The sequence below is a fragment of the Python bivittatus genome, unplaced genomic scaffold (genome assembly GCF_059951505.1).
Source record: "Python bivittatus isolate LINGU-HERP-01145 unplaced genomic scaffold, Pbiv_v1 ctg000050_np1212, whole genome shotgun sequence".
Classification (NCBI taxonomy): domain Eukaryota; kingdom Metazoa; phylum Chordata; class Lepidosauria; order Squamata; family Pythonidae; genus Python; species Python bivittatus.
This window is the reverse complement of record NW_028277033.1, coordinates 3,630,028-3,643,876: the sequence shown is the minus strand read 5'-3', so window position 1 is coordinate 3,643,876 and position 13,849 is coordinate 3,630,028. Positions and strand designations below refer to the sequence as shown.

Sequence of the window (13,849 nt, the reverse complement as noted above, 5' to 3'; positions counted from 1 at the left end):
ATTGAATTCCTCCTTTTTCCTAAGCAGACATTCCTTTTTCCTGAATGCGTTTTGACTCACTTCCACACTGATTACGAAATTTTGAAAAACCAGTTCTGCATAAATTGGTGTGCATTTTGTGTCTACATTTCTTCAAATATACCAAATTGTTGTATCTTTTCCCTGGTAAACACACTTTCCCCCCAACTATTTTCCTAAAACATTCCATACTTTTCACTAATATTGTGCATTGCCAAATTCTGAAAAATGCAGGCTTCTTCAGATAAAAATTCAAACTGAATGAATTTCTCTACCTGAGGCAAATTGCAGTTACTTGCAACAAAAGATTATATTCATTGATGAGATTATCTTCCTGACACATTTGATAAATAGATATGGCTGGCAGGAGGGTCTTCATGTTTACATGGGAGAGGATTCCTGTGCTGGTGGAAGGGGACTTTTGGTATCATCCAAAACTGTCTTTGTTGAGTTCATTTTCAGCAACACTTAAAAATTAAGTTACCATGATGTGACTTTCTCCTGATTGCTATTTGTTCATGTTCCTGGTACCTGGCTTGTTGAGATTATGAGTTCTTGTCACGATATCAGTGCCAGTAACTAAGAGCTGGATTAAGTTCACACTACCATGCTGAGCCAAGCATTCTCAGATTAATCATTTCATTGGGGTTAGAGTTGGGCAGGGAATAATTAAACGTTTATTTTAATTATATTTAAATATTATTCAAAATGTAATCACAGGGATTCTCATTCTTTGGGGTACAATAACTTGTGCAGAGAAAGTAAGAAGTTAAGCTTGGACTAAATTCTGACAACCTTCTCACTCTGCCTGCGCAAAGCTGATCAAGGATTTACTTGTGTGTGCCTGTGTGTCTCTGTGTGTATATATGTCAGTGTCAGCCCCTATGAGTTATCTTTGATCCTTCAGGGGTCCCAAATCACAGTTTGATTCGCCTTAGCATGATGTGTGAGCCTATCTCAGAGGAGATGTGGGCTTTTGTGGTTAGTTTTACTCTTTTACAGCTATTTCATGGGTAAATCCTTGTGTCTCCACTGAATTATAAATAGTGCTGCCTTTCTAAAACCATTTTTCACCTGAAACCTGGTATGTATTCTTTCTAGATGCAGCTTTCCCCCAATACTTTATTTGTCTGCTTCCCTGCTTTTGTGTGTTTAGACTGCTTTTAAAGAAGAAAAAGGCAGGATCAATCTTTTAGCAGTTAAAGCATAGTTACGATTTCTAAAGAACCTGAAGGACAGTGACATATGGTAATAATTATAAGCTTCATAACTTTAATTTGGCATTCGATAACTTGAGGCTTCATCTAGTTCTGTTCTGTTGATTTGGTAGATAGCAGATGATGGAAATTGTCAAAATGTTTTCCTTTCATCTCCAGCCTGTTTTTAGAACTATGTGCTTCTGCCCTCTCGTGGTCATCTTGAAGCATGACTGCATGAGCTGGGACAGGTAATTGCATGAGGTGAAAAAAAAAATATCCTGCCACAATACTGCATGAAGTTTCTAAGTCCAACAGTGATTTTTGTTAGGCCTAAAAAGCCCTCCAAACATTGAACGTTGCTTTTTACTGGCAATATTAGAAGCAACTTCTGTCTCTGATGTGTGGGGCCCTCAGAGAATTGTGTCGCTACTCAGACACTCAGCTTTGCCAAAATCCAACTGATGACAAACAGATGAGTTTAATCAATATGCAATGTCTGCCAATTTCATGAGAAGGCTACCTTGAGCACTTGGCCTATATATTTATTTATTTATGTTTATAAGAATGTTATTAAGTTGTAGAAAGCATACAGATGAAACCAAGCAGGAACTAATAATCAAAGAGAAAAGTAGAAAACAAAAGAGTTAGAGATAAAGAAGGAATACAAATGTGATGAAAGTTAAAGAAAAGGGAAGAAAGGAACAATTACAAAAAGAATGACTTCCGACTTCTTATACAGCAGATATAGATAAATCATATAGTGACCTCTTACTCTTAAACTACTTCTTAACATACATATTTTGTATATCCTATTATTTGAACTAATCATCAAATCATAATTTCATTTTTTTCTGTCTCCTGCAAAAAATCCAAAAGGGGCTTCCAACTGGCAATAAAGTTAGTCAATGTTTTTTCTAGCCTATATATTTATTTAACAAAGTTTATAAACTGCCCACTCAGTCCTTAGACCACTGTAACAGCTTTCTTCCAATATGATTTTTTTTTTCAACTTCACAATCAAGCATAGAGCTGAGGTTTCAGATCCTAGTATAAAGGTCAAAACTCACAAAAATGGCTACTGAGGGCAAATTGCCCATTTTCCAAATAGCTGCCATGGTGGTGCTACAAACACTAATTTGCCAGAAGGAGAATGAGACCACCAGGAGGTTCTTCTCCATCCAGTGGAATTTCTATTCTATGTTGCCCAAAGTTATTATTTAAAATAAATGTGAAGCAAGTGTTTTGCAGCATTTCACTTTCCTTCTTATTTTTATTAAAAACACATTTTATAAAGTCATGGAAACTAAATTCTATTTATATACTATTCTGCCATATAAAATATTAATTTGACATGTTTTCATTCTTTTTAATGAGACTTTTTCAATAAAATTAAATATAAATAATATAAATAAAATTAAGAAAAGTACATGTTCAGAATAGATGGACTCATAGTTCAATGATGAGCTAGAATAAAACATCTTCTCCTACACTGGTTGAACTATGGAAACGGTTGGCTTAATTTCTGACAAACTGGAACCATGAAATTGAGTGCACCAGGAGTCTGGTACATCCTGTTTTCTAAAAAATCCAGAAAGCATGGCATTATTATACATCCTTTTGAACAGGGTGTTGCTCGAAATAGTCTAGACTATTACCACAAACAGTCCAAGACCTAACAATTCACATCTGCCATTACTTTCCTAGTCCAGCTAATCTCTGTTTTCCTTTTCCTTTTCGAGTTGGGGGTGTGCTTCCGGCTTTCTGGGCTTCTGCTTCTCTGTCCTTTTCAGTTCAGCAAACTGATTTCCTGAAGCAGTTTCATTTGGCATCCATGTTGGAAAGGTGAAGGGTGTGTGTGTTTGTTTTTCTCCCATCAGATTAGGATTTAGGGAAAGAGAACTATAGCCAGAAATTTGGAACCATAGTTTAAGAAGATGGACTATTTTTTTTAGAAATGCGTTAATAAAGACAATCCTTATTTTTACCTTGCCTGAGAATCAAATGTGTGGTAAGTCTCTAGAAGCTAGACCCTCATGGTTTGTTCTCTAGGCAACAACTAGAGAAAACACCATCTTTACTTCTGGTTTTTGTTCGTTTTGTGAGTTCAAGTCAGACAGGACTCCTGGCAACTGCCTAGACAAGTCCATGCATTTTTGGAAAGGAATGGCCATCACCTTCTCCTTGGGGCTATGAGATAGGTCTACCCTAAAGTCACCCAGCCTTGTGCCTAAGGTGGGACTAGAACCCACAGTCTCCCAGTTTGTGGCCTGGTGCCTTTAATCACTATACCAAACTTGCCTTCAGTTTATCTACCATGTGAAACAATGGAATGCAGGACTGCATGTCTGTCTGTCTGTCTGTCTGTCTGTCTATTGTCTGTCTGTCTGTCTATTGTCTGTCTGTCTGTCTGTCTGTCTGTCTGTCTATCTATCTATCTATCTATCTATCTATCTATCTATCTATCTATCTCTGATTAACTTACAGTTCAAAGCTTGTTGTCACTGTATGGCACCTTTTATTTCCCAAGTCTCAATAAAGCCAAATAAAAAGACTTGAGACGAGGCTTCTTTAAGATAACAGATGTATTTTGATCAAGACACAGCTGGGTGACCCCAATCAACACATTCAGAAGAGATGTTGATGAAATCACACCTCACAAAACAAACATCAAAGGCTTTATAGACATGTAAATCTGTAATCAGATAGTACATCCCCTCATACCCATACAAGGGATTTTTGGGACGGTCTGAGCAAGTGAAAGGTGGTTCTTAGGAAGGTAAACTTAAATGTAACTTTTTCTTCTGGTTACCAAGAGAATGGCATACAAGATTTTTCTTATCTTTTCTCTGGAATGCAGGGCCCCACAACTGTTGCAAAAGCTTGGTAAAACAAACAACTTGTACTCAGCTAATTGCTTATTCGAAGACAATCGGGCATTCAGCAAAGAGATAAGGGGGGGGAAGAAGAAACCAGTGCTCTTTACAAAGCAAAAGCAAGTTAACCCTTTAGAAATAAAATAGAGTGCACTGTTACAGGTATGGTTAAACATTATGTGAAGCATATATATACTGTATATATATAAAATATAAAATTGTGTATATATAGAATATAAAATTGTGTATCAAAATAATGCCCTTCATCACCTTTAAAGATCTACATTGTTAGGGAATGAGTGACTCTGAGACTAGGGAGAGAAGGAAGTTGTGTACCCTTTCGAGCTCTCTTGTTGATATCCCCCGCTTTAAATAATCCCCCTTCTTTATGAAATTATAGGGCTTCATGAGTTTCTTGAAGGCTACCCATTGCTACCTGTCCTCCAAAAAAGTTGAGGTTCCAGCAAATATCTGTAGACAACTAAGGTCTGTTCGATGCTCCTTAGTCCGCTTTGGTCCTTAAAACTCCTATGACCATATCTGGTAAACCAACATTCTTGGATCTAGGAGGTACATAAGAGGTACAAAGGGATACTAAACATTGATCTACAGTGATGTAACTAATCTTGTTCTGATTCCAGGATTCATCAATGCTTGATTCCAAAGACAATAAATCAATAACACCCTGCCCCACAAAGAAGTGTGCCCATCACGCACAACCAACATACCCATCAAGGCAAGGCTGCTGCTACCTTCACCTTGATGAGGGTCGCCCTCACTCATTCTGATTCTTCTCTGACCTTTCTCATTTATGATTCTTTGCTGATCTTCCCTTCCCTTCCTTTTCCTTTGCATTTTTGCAGCCAAATACAATTTCCATGTCTTCTTTGCTAACCCTTCAAAAAAATATTTCTTAACATAAGTGGGGAAGTACCTCATTCTTTCAGTAGTTTTTACCTACGGAATTATTAAGTCTGTCCTTGCATATTAAGAGTTCAATAAGTATTCTATCAGGCAGCTGAGTAACAAAGGGAATCCTTGATTTATTATTATTATTTTTTAAGGTGTGAATGAGTTATCATTCAAATATAGGCCTCATACAGAGAAGCTGTGGACATTGATGCAGGGACTATTAAAAAATCTGCAAGGTTCTTCTTTAGAGCAGGCAAATGAACCTTAGTTTTACCTTGTTGAAATTAATTCCCGACCAAATAAATTAGATATGACAAACAACCATAGTGCTCTTTCAGCTGGTAGTATTTATTAACTCATGTGCCAAATCACAGGCAGCCTTGAATACTGGAAGGACAGAAAAAAGCATCTTCCCAAGGAAAATAGCCTAAACTGGGTTATTTGCTAGATAGCGGTACAACTAAGATATTGGATCAAAGAGAATGATACTTAGGGAAGGAAGGAGAAGGGGTGTCTGTGGAAGAGGAGATTAAAAAATCAAGATGGCAGCTACAATTGCATGATGGAAACCCTTCCCCTTTTGTACATATGACACATAAAAATTTCAGTTTTGTGCAATTGTGGCCACTGTTTTGATGTTTTTCGACTCCTCTCCCACAGATCTCCCTGGGAAGGAGAACGAGTAATTGGAAGCTAGTTCAATTCTCATCTCAACATGTTTCACTAATCAACTGTCAATAGTGATTAACATTTATACTTTGCCCAAATAATGAATGTTCTCTGGTGGATTTCAGTGTTTTTTTAAAAAACTGAAACAAACTGTGTAACAAAACATTAAAATAATAATAATTTTAAAAAACAGCTCATTTTAAAAACTCAGTTAATTAATGCATTTCATCAGTTAATAACCTGGAGAAGACTGATCACTGCCTCCTTTATTATTATGGTTGGTCACACAGTTGTTGTTATTATTATGGTTTTTAGTTTGCTTTGTGAGTTGTAGAGGACTGACTTTTTTTCTTCTTAAAAACATGAATTAATATTTTTCTATATAATCAAGGACTCCTTTCAGTATACAGAAAACTTAGGGGAAAAAAAAAGTTTGGGGTGATCTCAGAAAATATCTACCAAGGTCAAAACTGGAAAAATCAGAAGCGAGGCTATGAACGCCAGGGGATATTCATAAAAGGAAAGCATTTGAGTGCATACAGAAACTGGTAGATCAAATGGCTGGAGTTTCAAAGCCTCTAAAGATGGGCTATACTTTTTTTTTTTGCATCTAGAACAAGACACTTTGGAATAACAACCAACAAAGCTTGGGAGACTGGATAGCCTCTTGCAGTACCAAAAGTAATAAATGGAAACAAAGTTCTACAATATCCCTGAAATAGCATTTGTGTGGAAAATACAAGGAAAGGAAGGAGAAGGGGTATTCCACTGCCGATTTCATTCCACGTGCTACATCTAGATAATCCAGTGCGAGTCAGTTCCCAGTTCTATTTCTGAAGATGTCATTTCAGAGGGGTTGAATGTGGAATGTTATTCTACTCTTCCAATCATTCTTACAAATTTAGCTTGTTTTGACATTCTCTACGTACAGAGAATGGGCAAGTGGTCCTTCAAAAAGCAGAACAGTTGAATGCTAAATGCTTTTTCATAACTTTCCACCAGGAAGCCATTAGGGAGAATAAATGCAAGGAAAGATTAGAGTTCAGTTAGGCTTTCTAAAAAGAAAAAAGAAAAAGAAAATTATTATGCAATGCTATAATCCATGAAAGCATAGACAACAGATATACATTGCCACTAAAAATCTGAGCAACTCCACAAATCCATTCATGGATGGAAAGAAGTAGAACAACTGGAGGTAGAAGTAGCTGGCAGTTCCCGTCCTTCAAACTGTCCCAGGGTATTAGCTATTATGCAGTGATGTCTCGGAGATGACTTCTTAATATATCCTTTCATACATTGAGCTTGTGTCTGCATTTTGTAGCTGAGCATTGAGACATTTGTGGACAGGAAGAGAGAGTCTGGCTGCCTTGCATTGTGTAATAAAAGTCCTTTTAGTCAAGCTTGGCTCTCTCTTGGCTTTTCTTGGAAGTGTTGGGGAAGTGGTTTGTGGTTTGCTACTGCCTGTTTCCAGGATATTTTCTGCAATCCATGAACTAACCAGGACTAACTCAGCTTACTTTTCTCAACTGTAAGGGTAGAGAGGTGCTATCACACTTGCTGAATAAGAGTAGCCAACTCAATCCAGATTAAAAATACATTGCACCTAGGAAGCAGAAATGAAAGATTGCATGCAAGACTGTTGCTGTGAATGATTTAACTTGGTGACAAATGACAAAAATGGCTCTATGGTTAAAAAAAAAAATCATAAAATACACATAAAGATACTGATACCAGAAAACTGTAATCAAAGATCAATCTGTTTGGCTGTTTTGCAGAACCATCAGTCCCTCCATCCTTAGAAGGAACTGGGTTACTCTAAACAGGGCCACTGAATAGTTATCTGTGGATATGGGAAAAATAGGAAAGTAATTACACTTTGCCACTGTTATTGCCACAAGGCAGTCTTTTTTTAAAAAAGATCATACTCATGTTTGATCAGACTCAATCCTCTTCCTCCAGTGAAGCTTTAGACAACTCTTCTGCGGTATCATTTTCTGGAGCTCTTTAAAGCACTCGGGAACTCTCTGGGATCTATGGATGGAGAGAGGGTGCGCATTGCAGTTCAATCCAAGGCCATGACCACTCATTCCAGGTGGCTAGGAGAACCTCAGACAAACCAGGCATCAAAGCTTGAGGAGCAACTTTAGGCTCCCTTTGAAACCCAGCAGGATCCATCAGGCACTTGGGAGTGGACTAATCAAATAGGTCCTTCCTCCCTGCAATTGTTGAACTGAATTGAATGATAGAGCCAGCCGTACTCATAGGAAAATCAAGAAAGCAGATGACTAGTGGTTTGGAAGGTACTAATGACAGCCCTAACAACCATTTCTCTTGAGCCCCTAACTGTTCCTTCTGTTCATAAATAGAACTGACTGTGGGCTGCAGGACATGTCTTAAGCTAGCCTGTCCCATTTAGTGCAGTTGTCATTCTTTGTGATGAAATAAGATCGGCTCCTGTTTATGGAAGGTACCAGGCCGGGGGGAAGGAAGTAGCCATTTTCTCCTAACGATTAGGCAACAAAATGTTTTGTGACAGATCACAGAATTCAGTAGATGTTTGTTTTGCCTTGAACTGAGGACCCTTTCTTTCCCATAAAAGATATTCCTACTTAACAGTGATCGTATTATTACCAATACTGCTATTAACATCCACTTTACTTGTCATAAACTAAATTCAGAGTTGTCCTGCTGAAATAGTTCACAAAAGCCTAAGCTATCTGTAAGATGGTGAGCAGAGCATCATGGTCTGAGCCTCACTTCTTATGTATTTGTGTGCAATGCAGGCACTTAGCAAACAGGTGGGCCTTGGGGTCTCACCCACCATGTTGTGGATTTTGTCCCCCTTGGCAGATGCCATTGATAAATGGTTAGTGCTGTAAGATGTGGTGTTGCTTTCAATGAAATTTATTTGTAATCTGGCTTTCAAGACACACATTCTAATTTTCACATGGATTGTTCATCATTTCTTTTTCTTTTCTGTAAACAATTCCTGATTTTTTTTTCTTGGAAGCTGACATAAAAATATGATTAATGAATAAATTATGACAATTATTAATTAAAGAAGTAATGACAAAGATTCACATCTCTGAAAATCAGGATTGTGCTGACATTTGTAGAATAGAATTAGTCTTGTGAGATCTAATACCACCAGGATACGAGTTGGGAAATGTTTGATTTACTTTTTTATATTTCAAATTTGTCACCGCCCATCTCACTACAGAGTGATGATTGATAATTGTTTGTATAAGATAGGACAAAGAAAGCCAAATGTAAAATTAAACTTATGTATGTATAAATAAATACATACATACATACATACCCATGGTTAGCTTATTATGTTGTTTGGTACAGATCTAATTTAGAAGTTGTATTTAAATAGAAAATATAGAGACTGAGCATCTATGTTTGTCCATCCAAAATAAAATTCCAAGATATAACTCACTCAGAAATCCATGAAATCTTGGGCATGGAATTAAAAAACCTCTGTCAGGTGTCCATCTTCTGCTTCCACATGTCCAAAGAAGGGGACCCTAACACCTGGCTGTATAATCGGTTTCATGGTTGAACTGTTCTACATCCCACACTCCGAGATTATAGCAAAGCTTCTATATAATACACTTTTAGACACTTGAAAAATGCTATCATATTCCCCCCTCAGTTACTTTTCTTCTATTATTTTAAGCCCATTCCTCTAACTAGTGAAAGACAAATTTTGATTCTGTCTTTGGATATTAGCTGCCCCATCCTTTTTACTGTTTTCTGCAAATGTGATGAGTGTTCTCTCCTGCTCTTCATCCAAATCATGAGATTGTGAAATCTCATTCCAATTTCAGGAGGAACTATTGAGCATTCTTTGAGTACTGTTTTCAATCCAGCCGTGGTTGAAATAAAGACATCATCTCATTTGTACTTTACTAGCTCACTCGTCAGAATGTCATAGATACTTTGAAAAGTCAAGGTACGTTATGTTCCCAGCTTAGGGAATGATGTTCCCAGTAATAAGAAAATAATAATAAGATTACCCTGACAAGACCTTGTAATAAAATCTATGCTGACTTCTGGTAGGCCCTGCATGTTCTTAAGATGCCTACAGACTAATTGCATTATGGCCTGCTCTTGAATCCTCCTGGATATTGAGATCAGATCAACCTTTTCCCCCTGGTCAGGTACAGTCTGGTCTTTAGATTCAGAGGCTGAAGAGCTTCACCAGACTGAGCCTCAGCCTGCAGCAGAAGAATTAGGTGAAGACAGCACACCTGAGGAGACTCAGGTACAGGCTGAATTGGCTGACCCAGAGCCTGAGCAAGGCAAGTCCTGAGCCAGCAGCACATCATGAATTAAAAAGAGAAGAGCAAAGGAAGTCAAGCCATCTGCATGAAAGAAAGAAAAGTGTGATGCTGTCAGTTAGTCAAGGTGATAGTCAGGTCCATATAAAAGATATGGTTTGAGGGATGGGCTCTTTGTGGCAAATAATATTCCATCCATCCATCCATCCATCCATCTAATCTGATAAGGCTTCAACTCCTTTCCAATGAAAGCTGATTCCCAACGTTTATTGTCAGTTAGACGTGTGGATAAATACTGTGACTGCTTTCCCTTGTCTAGATGGACCTTTGCTTTTATGATGTAGAATTAACTCAGTAGACTTTTTATCTAAACTGATTAAGAATGACAGCCAGGGAAGTGTTGAGTCACCTTGGATGAAGATCCTGTCAAGACAGGAGTCGCCTATCTGGGATCATTTGCATCTCTTGCTCCTCCTTTCCTGTGAATGTTTAGTTTGTGGTGAAGGCTACATCCTGTCATCTTCTGCTAATCATAAGAACAGGCTTCTGAATACACTGTATTAATTTTAGCTAACGGTAATAGCTACTAAGCTCCGTGAGCTAAGATGGTACTTTTTCTTCTTTGTTTTTGGCTTTTTTCTTTTTTCCCATAAAAACCAGATTGGCTGTTTCAACTGAAAACTAGACTGGGATTTTACATTCTGCCATTCATGTTCTGAAAATTCTGCGTCTGATCAAATCAGAACTTTTTATTTTGGCTCTGTGAAATTTATCACCCCTTACATAGCACCACCAGTAATCCAAATTTGAAATTGGTGAGATTTCAAACAGACAGGCCATCAGGTATAAGTTAAGGGCATGAACACACACAGTAGGCTGGCAGAAATTTTCTTGTAGAGTTTTATTTTATTGTTTTAATTGCCAAAGCTGTTGTTGTTTTTTAATGGATGCTCCCTCTGGATTTTCCCTTTAAAATCCTTGAATAGCCTAAAACAGGAAAATAGGGGGAAATGCAAACAGCATGACTTCACGCATGCATAATGTCTCCTTGGAGGTCAACAAGGAAGTGCTTTCCTTGAACCAAGAAAAGAAAAAGGCACTCGTAGAACATCCTTTGGATATCCAAAGCAGGAAATAATGAAACTTTCCAGTACAGTGCATGTAAAAGTCTATAGTTTCTTTAAAAACAAATAATAAGTGGGAGAGTAAAGCAAAGCTCAGACAGGGGGTATTAAAAGTGAAGACACTATTCCATTGAGTTCAGCTCCTGGTGTACCATGTGGAGGTGACTTGCCATTGCCTTAACTTCCCACTCTAGTTAAGAAACTTCCTGTGGTTTCCTGGCCATCTCCCGTCCCAGTAACGCCAATGCCTCATCCTGCTTACCAGTGCTTCTTTTCCCTACAATTAAAAAGCAGCACAGAATCTTTAAGTTACACTTTGTACATGCTCAGAATGTCTTTCTCAAGGGGTTCAGCTGCCCCCTGCTGGATAATATCCATATTCATAGAGTTAAATATGTTTGTTTTTAAATGCCATTGTTTATTTAATTACACAGAACAGAAAAGAAAGTAATTTTTTTTAAAAAAATGCATGTGACATGCCTCACAAAATAAGATAAGATACTATTTGTTTTAAGAAAAACTCATAGTTAGCAGAGGTTATGAATAATATTTTGCAGTGTTCCACAAGAAATACATTTAGTTCTGGTGCTTTATTTGTGCGTGTGTATGCGTGTGTGCGTGCACCTTCAAGTCAGTCTTGACTCCTGGCCTGAACAACTCCTGCAGTTTTCTGGGCAAGATTTTTGGCTTCTTCCTAGGGCTGAGAGAGAGTGACTGGCCCAAAGTCATCCAGCTGGTTTCCTTGTTTAAACAGGGCTAGAACTCATGTTTGTCCATTTTCTAACCACTTTAACCACTACATCAAACCAGCTGTCCCTTTACCCTTACTCATAGTCAAAATCCCTTTTTTGACCTCATTTCATCAAAGGAGCAGCTAATAAAACTTGTAAGAAACACAGTGGAAGGTCAACTTTAGCTTTAAAAGCCTTGGTATTATAATATACATTCTCATCTTCATTATATAGGTCTGAATAAAATTTAAATAGTTGAAGATCTCTTGCCATTGCCAAGCATTTTTGACATCAGCATGTTAACATAAACTTTGTTGTGATAAAATATTTTTCAACTCCCATTTAGTTTGTTTTATTTCTATCAACTGGTAGTTGGGAATCTGGCCTTCTGTGTTCAAAGACTTTGCTTCCCTCCCCCCATTAGTGTAACACACACTCTTAAGTTTCTTTTTATATATATTATGCCTTAAAGACAAACTTTTTATTCTTGGGTAGTCAGTGAGATCCTTGTGCAAGTTTATTAGAGTAAATAAAGGGGAAGTTATGAAGGACACCTGCAGTGTTTGCATTCTGGAAATCAACACTGAAAAAGCCAGGTTGGCAGGGAAAGAACGAAATACGATCAAATACTCCTTGAAATTATTGAAATTATTTCCAAAGCTTGCTTAGAAGGCTGAAAAGCAACAGATTGCTTCCCTTCTCTCCCAGTCCCACGCAGTTTCCAACACATGGATAAATAGCACAGACACAAGCGTGAGGATTAATTTGTCCGCATTGTCTTGGCATGAAAGGATCTGAACATCAGAATGTGAGCCTCAGCAGTTCTTCTGTGAAGGAGAAGAGGGCAAATTCTCTTACTTGAAGGAAAGCTCCCATTAGTTTTGTTTCTCCTGCTGTTACTCAAATTCAGAAAATGATGCATTGTCCTTAAGGAGTTGATGGCAGGTGAGCGCCTCTGAACACTCTGAATCACCTTTGTATCCAGACCATTGCACAGCTTTGTTATTTAAGAGAAAGTCAGCTTCAGGTTAAGTTCAACCTCTAGTGGCTTCAGGGATATGCCCATGTAGTTTTTCTTGCTCTTTTTTCACTTTCCTAGTATCTCTAGCCTTATACCTTGAGATTTTTTTCTTTCTCATTTTCCATTCACATACTGACAAGGCCTGACCCTGCTTAGCTTCATAAGATCACCCAAAGTCAGCAAGGTATTGCCAACTGTCCTGCCATTTATAAAAGCCTGTAGTCTGCATACACGTAAGCAGGAAGAATAGCTGCTTTTCTGTTTTCCTTACTCAGATGTAGACACTATAATGCTTTGGCAGGTCATGAATAGGAGTCCTCTTTTCTTTCTAATTTTTCCCAGGAGTGATGCCTTAAAATGCTTAATGGAATGCTTAATTTTTTTGCAGACAACATAAAGTGAAGTGAACACTTTCTCGTAGCACAACACAACAAGCTTAAGGTGTTAAAATAAAAAGGGTAAAGTTAAAACCTTCACAGCTATTAAAAAACAACAGAACATCAGGTGGAATAATTTGGCCATTTTCCTAAACTTCCTAAATGGTCCTTTTAGAGCCAGGAAGTTGCCACAAAAATGATTTTCTTTCCTATTCCCAACTGAGCTGTGGAATGATGGTAGGAGTGGACTTTTTTTGCTTCACACTTTCTCTGAGAAACAACAACAACTCCTTTTCTTCCCTGTGTGCAAGAGATTAGGTCTGTGTGCTTGTGTGATGGATGAGAACAGGAAGACAATGATGGCTTACTTCTGTAGACATAATGACATCACATGAGGGCAAGTCTGAGAATCTGTCTTTGGATTAATGAAGATGTTCTTTCTTTATAATGTGATCAATGCAGTCACTGTACAGTAATTATAGCAGTGAACAATGCAGAAGGTGAATAAAGTTTGCAAAATAGTAATAATACTACAAAATAGTAATAATATCAAATATCTTTCAGTACTAGCTATTTGGGAAATGTCAATCTCTACCAAGAGAAGTTGTCTTCAATCTATTACTTCCAATCCCTTGTATA

At 37.7% G+C, this 13,849-nt stretch overlaps 1 protein-coding gene across 4 annotated transcripts in view; it reads left to right on the top strand.

Moving 5' to 3' along the window:
- The window catches only part of KCNMA1 (potassium calcium-activated channel subfamily M alpha 1), a 523,843-nt gene that overhangs the window by 292,616 nt on the left and 217,378 nt on the right, over positions 1-13,849 (top strand). The window lies entirely within an intron of this gene.